Source organism: Schistocerca americana, chromosome 3 (genome assembly GCF_021461395.2).
Source record: "Schistocerca americana isolate TAMUIC-IGC-003095 chromosome 3, iqSchAmer2.1, whole genome shotgun sequence".
In the NCBI taxonomy this organism is placed as follows: domain Eukaryota; kingdom Metazoa; phylum Arthropoda; class Insecta; order Orthoptera; family Acrididae; genus Schistocerca; species Schistocerca americana.
Window position 1 is genome coordinate 921,391,311 of NC_060121.1, and position 14,537 is coordinate 921,405,847.

Below are 14,537 nucleotides of genomic sequence, written 5' to 3' on the forward strand. Positions count from 1 at the left end.
ACAATCCTTCGAGTTCTTTCTCATGCTAAAAACTGTCCTACGCCAATCAACATTCACAGATGCATTTACATAACTTCACCATGCAAATATTAATAAAACATTTAACAAAATAAAACGAAAAGAAAACTAATCTTGAAATAACTTTAGAAAATTATTACTCTGCAAATGGCTATTCTGGCTGCCTTCTTACAAAAGCAAGTACCCTTGGACGTATGTCATTAGCACGGTGGGGAAATTACATTTTTCATTGCTCCTTGCTTGCTTAACACTTTCCCATGACACAGTTACATAATGTTTAACATGAGATAATGCTGAATTTTTTCGTATGTCCCACATACACACTCTCACTCATTCTCATTCACTCACACAACAACACATTAAACAAATACTGATCTTTTATGAATTTTATATTATGAAAATGAAAAATAGCTAATAGCTAACATTTTTAATTATGAAAATTCAAACATATTGACCTAACATTTTGTGAACTTCAGTAATGGTTCCAAATGGTACTAAAAGACAAATTGTTATGAATGCTAACTGACTTTAATCTTACAAGTGTTGCTTTGGCGTGTTTTAGGTAATTTTCTCTAACTCTGAAAGTATGCCAACTAGAAAGCTGCGATTTATACACAATCCTCTTTTAATAACAAAGGGCAGTATATTGACTTTTAACTAAATCAAATAGTATTTAATATAGTTTATTTATATTCTTAGGGGCTTGAATATTCTGTCGCTCAAATTGATACAGGTACCACTTTCAATGGCTAGGCAAGCGACATGTGCGAATGAGTCATGCTAAGGCTCCAAAGCTATGAGCCATACTGCAAAGTAGTTTACTGCAGTAATGCTATTGCGTATTGACTCGTGATGTTAAACAGCCCCTAAGAAGCTAAAACTTCTCTTGAGTTTGTTTCATGATTCTTATTGAAAACTAGTTAGTAATAAACGCTACACCGACACTGTCAAATCTAAATGGTTCTTACTAAAAAGAAAAAAATATCTAAAATTATGTTATAACATTATATACAGTTACATCAATAGTCAATGGCTAGGGCTTGATGGCACACAGTAAATTCTTATACAAAAAATTTTCAATTATTTTCTCCCACAATCCAATGTTACAACATTTTCTCTCAATTTAAATTTACAAAACATTTATATAAGGGAATTTTTACGTAAGCTCTTGAAACGACAACCTCTTTTCTAATCAAACTTTTACATTTTCCACATAATATTTAACCAAAAACAATAATTCTATTTGATCACTTAAGTAGTGTCCAAAACCTTTACTGAAATATAATTCAGGCACTACGAATGGTGTCCTTTCTTAAACTGTACACGGTGATGTGGGGCTTGTCTCTAATTTTAACACTGTTTTATCAACAAATTGGGGGTTTTGACTACTTTCATAGATGAAGCAAATGAGTATGGATCACAAACACTTACACCTTGATCACGTAAGGGCTCGTCACTGGGATACAGCATCCAGCTTTGTCTCAGCATCGGGTTCTCTCTCAGTACCATATCCGGTTCTGTTACTTTTTTCATACCTGCAATATACAGTATGTCTAAGCATCCACCCTTGGTATTTACATCCTAACCTAACACAGTATTTATCCCTAATAAATAATATTTCTAAAGCTTGACTTTCAAATTCAAAAGTAAAAATTTTTTTTCAAAATTTTTCCAAACTTTACTGCAGTAACATTTCCTTTACATTTAGTAGTAATTAACTCAGTGAAAAATGAATTAACTTTGGTACTACTACTGAAATCTTTTTTTTTCCAAAATTTGTTTTAAGCATCAAGCAAGTTACTGTTACAAATATTGCTGATTCAAAATTTTACACTTTCTTCCCTAACCTTCTTTCAGAAAAAATTACTGCTCGACTTTACACAAATGAGCTATTATACACCAAGAAAAAATACATCATCATTAAATATACTGAAAAATTATTTCTGCCACTATCTGTGGCTCTGAAAATCATAACTCTGAACACATCTTATACACTACTATATACAAAGAATACATATTTTATAGAAAATATTAAACATTACTCCTGCCGACTCTGTGGCTCTGCACATACACCTTCTACACTAGCCAACTACTGTGGCTCTTCATTATCTCATATACCAAAATCCAAAGGGTATACACATTATTAAAATTCTCAGAATACACTTAAGCCCACCTCTGTGGCTTTCAAAACACATCAAATACAAAAATTCTTTTTACTTACTTAGTAGGCAATTCTCTGTCACCTTTAACACATTTCCTACAACAACATCTTTACCAGTTACAAAAACTTCTGAAAACCCTTCATATTACTATACTGCCTTTCAGTTCACTTTCGTTAGTCTCTCTTTCTGGTTAGTGTTTTAGTCATCTTACTCACACCAAGACTGTCAATTACGATAGGGAATAAGGAAAGAAGATAGCCAAAGTTCTGAATGATGAAGAGGAAGGTTGACAACACGAAAAGAAAATGAAATAGTGTTGCCAACAACTCGGGATGCCTGGTGTTCATTAACCACTTGACAATGCAAAGAATCCTTGCCCCCTGAGGCTTCCTAGTTATTGCTATTTAATTGATCCTTCAATATGTATTTCTTTAAATCAATAATGTTTCTTAAGCCCAGTAATTTGTGTGACTTAACATATTCCAATCTGCAGGCATTTGCATGAGGTTTGGCTATGATTCTAAATGGTCCCACATATTCATCAGTAACTTTTTTAGTTTCAGATGTAAGTTTCTTAGACTTTTCTTTGGTTTCTAGGTCACCAATCTAGAAACTAATTGGATTTGTCCTGGCATCATGTCTCCTTTTCCTTTACAAAGTCTTTTTCCTAATACTGGCACATGCTATTTTCTTTTTCTGCTCCATAGCTACCTCAGTAAGAGTCAGTAATTCTACTAGGTCAAAGAGGAGATTATTAGGTCTAATTCCACCCATTAATTCTACTGGTGCAAAACCCGTGGCTTCATGTTTCAAATTGCTAATCACTTCTTCAAAATACTCCCAAGTAATTAGCTCAAGCACAGTGCTTCTTGTGACAGTATGTTCTATAGAGACAGTTAAGCTCTTTCATGATCCTTTCACACATGTTTCCCTGTGGAAAATAGGTCAAAATTTTAATGTGTTCTATGTTTGTCTTCTTCAAACATACCTCAAAACGCTTAGAAATAAATTGCAGCCCATTATCTCACAAAATTGCTTTCGGCACGTCAATGTTTACAAAATAGCCTTTTTCCAATTTACTCACTATTACTTTGTAATTTGCCTTCTTAATAGGATAAAACCTCACATACTTTGAAAATCCATCCACCAACACAAACACATATTTGCAACCTCCCCAGAAACTGGCAAAGGCTGAAAAGATCCACTGCTACTAAATCTAATTTGTTCTGAGGTTCCACAGAGTACATCTGTCCCAGTACATCTGTTATTTGCTTGAGCCTTTTGACATCTGTCACAGTATTCTAGCCTCTTTTGCACTTTAAGCCAAATGTTATCAAAAATTACTACTTTACTTAATTTAGCAATACACTTACAGGCTCTGTAATGTCCATATTTCCCATGTATTGGATCAGTTAACAAATCTACATGTTGTTCCAGGAAGCAAATATGCCAATCTTCATTCGAATTCTTTCGGTACCTAAAAAGAATATCCTTCTGTACCTGGTAATATTCAGCTAACTTTGGAAACTCAGGGTGACCTATCCTGCTTTTTACCAATTTCAGATTATCGTCCTGATTCTATTCCTGTCTGAGATTCTTACAGATGCACTTAATTTGGTCCCTCTTCCTGCAGCTGAATGACTGCGAGCAAAATTTCATCACAATCACTGTTCCTTAATGGATCTACCCCCTGCTCTTGTTCCATTACACTTCCAGATAATGCATCTGCCACAATGTTCTCAGAACACTTTATATACTTCATCTCATAATCAAATTGCTGTAAATACATCGACCACCTCCTCAGTCTCCCGAGCTTGAGCTGACAAGTATCTAAATATGTTAAAGCACTATGATCAGTGAAAATTATGACTTAATGTGCCAAGAGGAATTGCTCAAATTCTTGCGATCCAAAAATTAACGGCTAAAGCTTCCAGTTCAGAAATGCTATAATTTTTCTCTGCTTGTTGCAGCGATCGACTTGCAAATGTGATCGTTTTCTGGACCTTCTCTTCTCCCACTGTTTCGATCTGGAATAATTCTACCCCCAGACCATAACCACATGCATCTGACCCCGGCCAAAAAGGTTTTGAAAAGTTAGGATGGTTCAAAATCTGACTGTTGACTAGTGCTTCTTTAAGTTCTTCAAATGTGGTTTGACACTCCTGGGTCCCTTATAGGGTATGTTTTTCTTTAAAAGTTCTCTCAGACAATGTGCATTGAATAATTGCCCAGATACAAATTTGCGATAAAACCCAAAAAGTCCAAACATTCCTTTTAACTCTTTATGTGTGGTTGGTGCTGCATAATCTCTAATAACCTTTAATTTTCCTGGATCAGGCATAATTCCTTCACCACTACCTATACGTCCCAGAAATGTAATTTCTTTCTTAACAAATTCTGTTTTATCCAGTTTCAGTTTCATTCCCACCTTTTTAATTGCCTCTAACATCTTGTCTAACAATAGGCAGTGCTTTTCCCAAGTAGGAGTCAAAATTAACACATTGTCCACATAAACTGTAATTCTCCTTAACAAATGATCACCTAGAACCTGGGACATCACCCTAACAAATGCACAAACACTGATATTTAAACCAAAAGGCACTACCTTATACTGGTAACACATTCCCTCAAATAGGAAAGCTGTGTACTTCTGAGATTCTTTAGCCAATGGGTGGTTCCAGTAACCACACGTTACATCCATGGATGTGAAAAATTTTGCACCTTTAAATAATTCTATGTTTTCAGGCCTATCACTTTCTGGTAATATAATTTTATTTAACACTCTGGCATCCAAAACAAGCCTAATGAAACCATCCTTCTTAGGGTCTACAACCAATGGGTTATTATATACACTAATCATTTTTTCTATTATTCCCCATTCGATCACGTTCTGTATCAAATCTCGAACGGCTTCCTTATGCACTTCTGGAATGGCAAATGGTTTTTGGAGAAAAATGTGCATCCTCTTTCACAGTTAAATAGCACTCATAGTTCTGAACTAGTCCGGGTTGGTCTGAAAACACTTCACAATGGTTGTTCAAAATTCGTCTCAGATCACCTCTTTGTACGTCAGTCAAATCCTTTAATTCTTCAAATTTTTCATTGATCCTAATTCTGACATTTTCTATCTCAGAAGGCTCTACTTCCTTTCTTTCGCCACATTCATTATAGCCCTCGATTACCTCTTTGGTCCTACAGTATCTTACTGGAATATCATTTGGTTCATGTCTTTTACCTATGAAGGGAATATCTACTAGTTTTTCATGTACTCTAACAATCACATCATTTCTCCCAAAATTAACCCAGCCTTCATATTTGAGTAAGAAATCGACACCTAGCAACATTTCAACACTGGGTCCATTAATAATCAAAAAAATTAATTCTATTTATACTCCACTTACTATGATTGGTAACAATATTTCCTGTTTAACCACCTTCTTGCTTTTCCCAGTGGCCACCACAATTTTCAGCCCATTCACAGGCATTATAACAATTTGCTTACTTTTAGGGAGAGCATTCACAAAATTCTGGGACACTACACAAACTTCAGAACCAGTATCTATTAAACAAGGAACCTTTTCTTTAAACATAGTGACTTCAAAGATGTTGTTTGCAGTATCCACCAGAAAGATCACGGGAGGCGCACATCGGCACGGCGCGTCACGGATGGTAGTTGCCGCAAGTAGAGTCCCGTCCACCAGAGGGCACGCGAGAATTCGGACGCGACATCTGCCGGCGTAACAACAACAACAACTCAGGCAGCACGGGCTGTGCCCAGTCAGTTAACATCGGGCATGCCTAGGACACAGTCCCCATCTACGCTAAGTGAAGTGCGACATAAACGTGAACAGTGTTACTACACAATTGGCGACGAGTAGGGTCGTTCTTTCGCGGGTTGCGTCGTTGTTCCAGTTTCGCAGCTTCTCCACGGCATGTAGGATTTAGTGCGGGTTTTGGTTGAGCAGCAGACGGAGCTCATGGCCACCATGAAACAAGTGCTTCCGGCATTGCTCTCCACGCCATCTGCTCCAGCGCCGTTCCCTCCTCCCTTTCCCTCGTATGACGAGACGGTGGAGGATTGGGATGCATATGAACATCGCCTTCGGCAGCATTTCCAGGCGTTTCATGTTGCCGATGCGGAGGTATGTCGTGCTCTCTTCTTGTCTTGGATATCTCCCTCGCTGTATCAAGTTTTGCGGCAGCTAGCGCCGTTGCAGGAATCCTCGTCCTTGTCTTTTGACGCATTGTGTTCATTGCTGTCTTCATATTATCGCCGCCGCACGCATGTTGTGGCGGCTACGGTCGAGTTCTATCAATGCAAGAAACACCCCATCAGTCTTACCGGGCGTCGGCCACTACCCTGCACGGTCTTAGTCACAAGTGTCATTTTGTCACGGAGCAGTCGCGAGAGTCGTATGCCCACGTTATGGTACGCGACGTCATTGTTCGTTTGGCCACTGATAGGGAGGTCCAGCAACGGGCCCTGCAGTTAGAAGATCCTTCCCTCGAGGAAGTTCTGTCCATTGCTCAATCGTATGAAGTCTCTCACACCGCAGGTCAACAGCTGGAAGCGTGGTGTGACGTCGCGGCGGTTCAGGGCGATGCGGCCGTGTCCACTGGGTCCGGGGTGGACGACGTGTGAGCGGTACAATCCGGCCGTTACGGCCGCTCCCGCACGGTGCGTAAACAGAATTCTGGCCGCTGGCCCCTGTTGCCGTCCTGTGCATCGTGCTATATACATCATGATCGGTCAGAGTGCCCCCAGCGTTGGGCCGTTTGCCGCAAATGTAGTAAAAAAGATCACATTGCTAAAGTTTGCTGCTCAGCCTCAAAAAAATCGAAGGAAGCAGGTACAGAGGACATGGACGTTGACATTCAGGAAGTTTCATTGGGCCAGGCTCCTGACACATTGGCACGCAAACCCTTTATTGAGGTGTCGGTTTGGTCGCGCTGGTTACAACTGCAAGTAGATACGGGCACGGCAGTTTCTTTGTTGAATGCACAAACTTATTCCGACCTTGGATCACCCCCGTTGGCGCCAGTTTACCGGCGTCTACGCGGTTATGGTAAACAGTTCATTCCCCCACTGGGTCAATTCACTACCAACGTGACTTACAAATCAATCACTCAGCCTATTACTTTTATTGTTGCCAGTGATGCAAGCTCCGCTAACCTTTTTGGCCTGGATGCCTTTCAAGCTTTCGGTTTTTCTATCGCTGACACCATACAGTTGGTCTCCGAAAACATTCCCTATCAATCATTGGAATCTTTGATCTCAGACTTTCCAGATATTTTTGAGGAGGGCCTGGTGCGTGTTTCAGATTTTGAAGCTCACTTAACGTTGAAGGCGTCGGCTCGCCCGCATTTTCTACGCGCAAGGCAGATTCCCTTGGCCCTCTGCCCTCAGGTAAAGGAAGAGCTAGACCGGCTGACAGCCCTAGGGGTCGTTCTTCCCATTTCTTCTAGTGAGTGGGCTTCACCCCTCGTTATTGTAAGGAAGCCCTCGGGAAAATTACGTCTTTGTGGCGATTTCAAGGCCACCATTAATTCCCAATTGGTGGTGGACACCTATCCTTTGCCTTGTGCTGATGAATTGTTCTCCGCCGTGGTGGGAGGCCAATATTTTTTGAAAATCGATCTTTCGGAGGCTTATCATCAGATACCACTTGATGAGGACTCCAAACGGCTGGCGGTCGTCACACCCCGTTTGACCTTTACCAATACCAGCGGTTGGCCTTCGGAATATCCAGTGCCCCGGCGATATTCCAGCGTTACCTTGAGCACGTCACATCGACAATCCCTCATTCTATTAATTACCTGGATGACATAATTGTCACAGGCCGCAGCACGAAGGAACACTTGGACAACCTTCGCACCCTCTTTCTCAAATTCAGGTCTGTGGGCTTGCGTTGCAACCTGCATAAGTCAAACTTCTTCCAACCATCCATTGAGTATGTGGGCTACACCATCTCTCGGCACGGCATCCAGCCACTAGGAAGTTTGGTCCTAGGTATCGTCGACCTTCCTCGGCCTGCTTCGCTGAAAGAGTTACAAGCTTTTTTAGGCAAGATAGCCTATTACCACTGGTTCATTCCCAGGGCTTCCACCATAGCCCGCCCCCTGTACTGCCTTCTGCGCAAGGGTGTTCCTTTTGATTGGTCGCCTGCATGCGAGCAAGTGTTCACCTCGTTGAAGGGCCTCCTCACGTCAGCGCCTTGTTTGGCTACTTTTGATCCCCATAACCGTTGGTCCTGGCTACAGATGCTTCGCAGTATGGGGTGGGGGCGGTACTGGCCCATCGCAACGCAGGTGGTTCGGAGCAACCACTGGCGTTTGCGTCTAAAACTCTTACTCCCGCGCAGGCCCATTACTCCCAGGTGGAAAAAGAGGCTTTGGCCATTATCTACGCTGTTGCCAAGTTTCACCCTTTCTTGTATGGCACGAAGTTTCAGTTAATCACTGACCATAAGCCGTTAATATCGTTATTTGGCCCCGCCTCTCAGATTCCGGATAGGGCGGCCCACAGACTACAGCGCTGGGCCTTGTTCCTCTCTAAGTACCATTATGACATTCATTTTCGCCCTACTGGACAGCATGCCAACGCCAACGCTCTTTCCCGTCTTCCGGTGGGCCCGGATCCTACGTTCGATCGAGAGGAGATTATGTGTTTTCATTTGGATGTGGTGTCCCGCCAAGCGGTTGATGGCTTCCCAATCACTAGTTCTCGAGTCGCCAGGGAAACGGCAGCTGAGCCGGTTCTCTGGCAAGTAGTTTGCCTCATTCAGCAGGGGTGGTCATCCCGCCCTCCAGGCTGGGCCTCGGACCCTCTACGTAATTATTTTATTCTACGAGACCACCTCTCCGTCTTGGAAGGAGTTCTCCTTCTGGCTACCGATGATACAGTTCCTCGTGTGGTTGTTCCTGCAAGTTTATGAAGGGAGGTCCTCACGTTATTACATGTGGGGCACTGGGGTGTTTCCCGTACTAAAACCTTGGCTCACAGACATGTGTACTGGCCCGGTTTTGACAGAGAAATTGAGCACTTGGTGGCCGCCTGTTCCCAGTGTGTGAGCCAACAGGCATCTCCCAGGGCAGTGTTCTCTGCATGGCCACTGGCAACCCAAGCATGGGAACGTGTTCACATCGATTTTACGGGCCCGTTTTTCAATGGCTTTTGGCTCATTGTCATTGATGCTTATTCCCGATTCCCATATGTGGTTCGCTGCTCCTCAACCACTTCAGAAGTTGCAATCCAGGCACTAGCAAAAATCTTTTCTGTGGGAGGTCTGCCAATCACCCTGGTCTCGGACAATGGACCACAGTTTATTTCGCAGACCTTCCAGGTTTTTTGTAGGTGCTTCGGTATTCGGCACGTTTGCTCTCCCCCCTTCCATCCACAATCGAATGGGGAAGCCGAGCGCATGGTGCGCACATTTAAGACGCAGATGAAAAAGTATGTGCACGAATTTCCTGCGGAGGAAGCATTGACGTTTTTCGTGACGGCATACCGGACCACACCAATGGGAGAACGCAGCCCCGCAGAGCTGCTCCATGGCCGTCAACCTAGGACTCTGCTGCACCTCCTCCCGCCTGATCCTCGCCAGTCTTTGCAAAATGGCGTACCTAGCTTTCCACTGGGTATGTCGGTCTGGGCCCATGGGTTTGGTCGCAATCCACGTTGGATACCAGCGGTGGTCCTGTGCCGAAATGGCCACCGGCTCTATACCTTGCAGGCGGGGGACCGGGTGGTACGTCGTCATCAAAATCAGCTACGTCCACGTTTGGGCACCCACCCTCCGACTTCTCGGACTCCAGCTTCGCCATTGCCGGCACCCGTGTTGGTTTCGCAGGGGACGTTACCGCCTCTCCCCGCTGTGACTCTGCCGCACTGCAATGGTTCTCAGCCTTGGCAGCCTCCAGTAGCTCCAGATCTGGCATCACCATCGTTCGAGATGCCCCAGCGAGAGCCGGCCCCCCTCACAGGCCCGGTTTCTCAGGAGGCTGGTTCACCTGTGGTCGTCCCTTCCCCATCGTCCCCGCCACTGGGTCTTGCCCCTCCCGAGGTGGAACAGGATCCGGAGTTCGACAGCTTGTTGCCCGTTCTGTCCCGGGCTCCGGTGATGGAACGACGGGGGCCTCTTTGTGTGGGTCACTTCCAGCTGTATTCGAAGGTTCCAGCTCGAGGGTTGGCAGATCTCCTCGACTCCGGCCTTCCAATGGATATGTAGGTCATCGCTCCTGCCCGACGCTCCACCTTCCGACGCAGTGGATCACAGTGGCTTCACCCCCCGAAGGAGGAGGAGTGCAGTAGCTACCAGAAAGATCGCGGGAGGCGCACATCGGCACGGCGCGTCACGGACAGTAGTTGCCACAAGTAGAGTCCCGTCCACCAGAGGGCACGCGAGAATTCGGACGCAACATCTGCCGGCATAACAACAACAACAACAACTCAGGCAGCACGGGCTGTGCCCAGTCAGTTAACATTGGGCATGCCTAGGACACAGTCCCCGTCTACGCTAAGTGAAGTGCAACGTAAACGTGAACAGTGTTACTACATTGTTGTTGTTGTTGTTGTGGTCTTCAGTCCTGAGACTGGTTTGATGCAGCTCTCCATGCTACTCTATCCTGTGCAAGCTTCTTCATCTCCCAGTACCTACTGCAACCTTCGTCCTTCTGAATCTGCTTAGTGTATTCATCTCTTGGTCTCCCTCTATGATATTTACCCTCCACACTACCCTCCAATGCCAAATTTGTGATCCCTTGATGCCTCAGAACATGTCCTACCAACCGGTCCCCTCTTCTTGTCAAGTTGTGCCACAAACTCCTCTTCTCCCCAATTCTATTCAATACCTCCTCATTAGTTATGTGATCTACCCATCTAATCTTCAGCACTCTTCTGTAGCAGCACATTTCGAAAGCTTCTATTCTCTTCTTGTCCAAACTATTTATTGTCCATGTTTCACTACCATACATGGCTACACTCCATACAAATACTTTCAGAAACGACTTCCTGACACTTAAACCTATACTCGATGTTAACAAATTTCTCTTCTTCAGAAACGCTTTCCTTGCCATTGCCAGTCTACATTTTATATCCTCTCTACTTCAACCATCATCAATTATTTTGCTCCCCAAGTAGCAAAACTCCTTTACTACGTTAAGTGTCTCATTTCCTAATCTAATTCCCTCAGCATCACCCAACTTAATTCAACTACATTCCATTATACTCATTTTGCTTTTGTTGATGTTCATCTTATATCCTCCTTTCAAGACACTGTCCATTCCGTTCAACTGCTCTTCCAGGTCCTTTGCTGTCTCTGACAGAATTACGATGTCATCAGCAACATCAAAGTTCTTATTACTTCTCCATGGATTTTAATTCCTACTCCAAATTTTTATTTTGTTTCCTTTTCCGCTTGCTCAATATACAGATTGAATAACATCAGGGATAGGCTACAACCCTGTCTCACTCCCTTCCCAACCACTGCTTTCCTTTCATGCCCTTCAACTCTTATAACTGCCATCTGGTTTCTGTTCAAATTGTAAATAGCCTTTCGCTCCCTGTATTTTACCCCTGCCACCTTTAGAATTTGAAAGAGAGTATTCCAGTCAACATTGTCAAAAGCTTTCTCTAAGTCTACAAATGCTAGAAACGTAGGTTTGCCTTTCCTTAATCTTTCTTCTAAGATAAGTCATAAGGTCAGTATTGCCTCACGTTTCCAATATTTCTACAGAATCCAAACTTATCTTCCCCAAGGTTGGCTTCTACTAGTTTTTCCATTTGTCTGTAAAGAATTTGCGTTAGTATTTTGCAGCTGTGGCTTATTAAACTGATTGTTCGGTAATTTTCACATCTGTCAACACCTGCTTTTTTTGGGATTAGAATTATTATATTCTTCTTGAAGTCTGAGGGTATTTTGCCTGTCTCATACATCTTGCTCACCAGATGGAAGAGTTTTTTCAGGACAGGCTCTCCAAAGGCCGTCAGTAGTTCTAATGGAATGTTGTCTACTCCCGGGGCCTTGTTTCAACTCAGGTCTTTCAGTGCTCTGTCAAACTCTTCCCGCAGTATTGCATCTCACATTTCACATTCATCTACATTCTCTTCCATTTCCAGAATATTGTCCTCAAGTACGTCGCCCTTGTATAGACCCTCTATATACTCCTTCCACCTTTCTGCTTTCCCTTCTTTGCTTAGAACCGGGTTTTCATCAAAGCTTTTGATGTTCATACAAGTGGTTCTGTTTTCCCCAAAGGTCTCTTTAATTTTCCTGTAGGCTGTATCTATCTTACCCCTAGTGAGATAAGCCTCTAGATCCTTACATTTATCCTCTAGCCATCCCTGCTTAGCCATTTTGCACTTCCTGTCGATCTCATTTTTGAGACGTTTGTATTCCTTTTTGCCTGCTTCAATTACTGCGTTTTTATATTTTCTCCTTTCATCAATTAAATTCAATATTTCTTCTGTTACCCAAGGATTTCTACTAGCCCACGTTTTTTTACCTACTTGATGCTCTGCTGCCTTCACTACTTCATCCCTCAGAGCTACCCATTCTTCTTCTACTGTATTTCTTTCCTCCATTTGTGACAATTGTTTCCTTATGGTCTCCCTGAAACTCTGTTCAACCTCTGGTTTAATCAGTTTGTCCAGATCCCATCTCCTTAAATTCCCACCTTTTTGGAGTTTCTTCAGTTTTAATCTACAGTTCAGAACCAATAGATTGTGGTCAGAGTCCACATCTGCCCCTGGAAATGTCTTACAATTTAATACCTGGTTCCTAAATCTCTGTCTTACCATTATATAATCCATCTGATACCTTCTCGTATTTCCAGGATTCTTCCATATGTACAACCTTCTTTTATGATTCTTGAACCAAGTGTTAGCCATGATTAAGTTATGCACTGTGCAAAATTCTACCAGACGGCTTCCTCTTTCATTTCTTTCCCCCAATCCATATTCACCAACTATGTTTCCTTCTCTCCCTTCTCCTACTCTCGAATTCCAGTCAACCATGACTATTAAATTTTCGTCTCCCTTCACTACCTGAATAATTTCTTTTATCTCATCATACATTTCATCAATTTCTAGATCATCTGCAGAGCTAGTTGGCATATAAACTTGTGCTATTGTAGTAGGTGTGGGCTTTGTGTCTATCTTGGCCACAATAATGCGTTCACTATGCTGTTTGTAGTAGCTTACCTGCACTCCTAATTTTTTAATCATTATTAAACCTACTCCTGTCCACCCCTCGTGGTCTCGCGGTAGCGTTCTCGCTTCCCGAGCACGGGGTCCCGGGTTCATTTTCCAGTGGGGTCAGGGATTTTTCCTGCCTCGAGATGACTGGGTGTTGTTGTGTCATCTCCACCATCATCATTCATCCCCATTACGGTCGGAGGAAGGCAACGGCAAACCACCTCCATTAGGACCTTGCCTAGTAAGGCGGTGTGGGTCTCCCACATCGTTCCCTTACGCTCTGTAAAGAAGCATGGGACTTCATCATCAAACCTACTAATGCATTACTCTTGTTTGATTTTGTATTTATAACCCTGTATTCACCTGACCAAAAGTCTTGTTCCTCCTGCCATCGAATTTCACTTTTTGTATTTATAACCATGTATTATCAGCTGAAAGCAAGGGGAAACTACAGCCATAATTTTTCCCGAGGGCATACAGCTTTACTGTATGGTTAAATGATGATGGCGTCTTCGGTAAAATATTCTGGAGGTAAAAAAGTCCCACATTCGGATCTCCGGGTGGGGACTACTCAAGAGGACGTCGTTATCAGTATATCGAGAAAGAAAACTGGTGTTCTACGGATCGGAGCGTGGAATGTCAGATCCCTTAATCTGGCAGTTAGGTTAGAAAATTTAAAGAGGGAAATGGATAGGTTAAAGTTAGATATAGTGGGAATTAGTGAAGTTCGGTGGCAGCAGGAACAAGACTTTTGGTCAGGTGAATACAGGGTTATAAATACAAAATCAAATAGGGGTAATGCAGGAGTACGTTTAATAATGAATAAAAAGATAGGAGTATGGGTAAGCTACTACAAACAGCATAGTGAACGCATTATTGTGGCCAAGATAGACACGAAGCCCAAACCTACTACAGTGGTACCAGTTTATATGCCAACTAGCTCTGCAGATGATGAAGAAATTGATGAAATGTATGATGAGATAAAAGAAATTATTCAGGTAGTGAAGGGACACGAAAAGTTAATAGTCATGGGTGACTGGAATTCGAGAGTAGGAAAAGGGAGAGAAGGAAACATAGTAGGTGAATATGGATTAGAGGAGAGATATGAAAGAGGAAGCCGCCTGGTAGAATTTTGCGCAGAGCATAACTTAATCATAGCTAAC

General features: G+C 42.9%; 1 long non-coding RNA gene across 1 annotated transcript in view; it reads right to left on the reverse strand.

Annotated features, from left to right (window-relative positions):
- LOC124607075 overlaps positions 1-14,537 on the reverse strand; it is a 63,860-nt gene that overhangs the window by 13,199 nt on the left and 36,124 nt on the right. Inside the window, exon 2 of the long non-coding RNA XR_006978773.1 lies at positions 1,450-1,553. This is a non-coding gene — a long non-coding RNA (uncharacterized LOC124607075). The remainder of the gene's footprint in view (positions 1-1,449; positions 1,554-14,537) is intronic.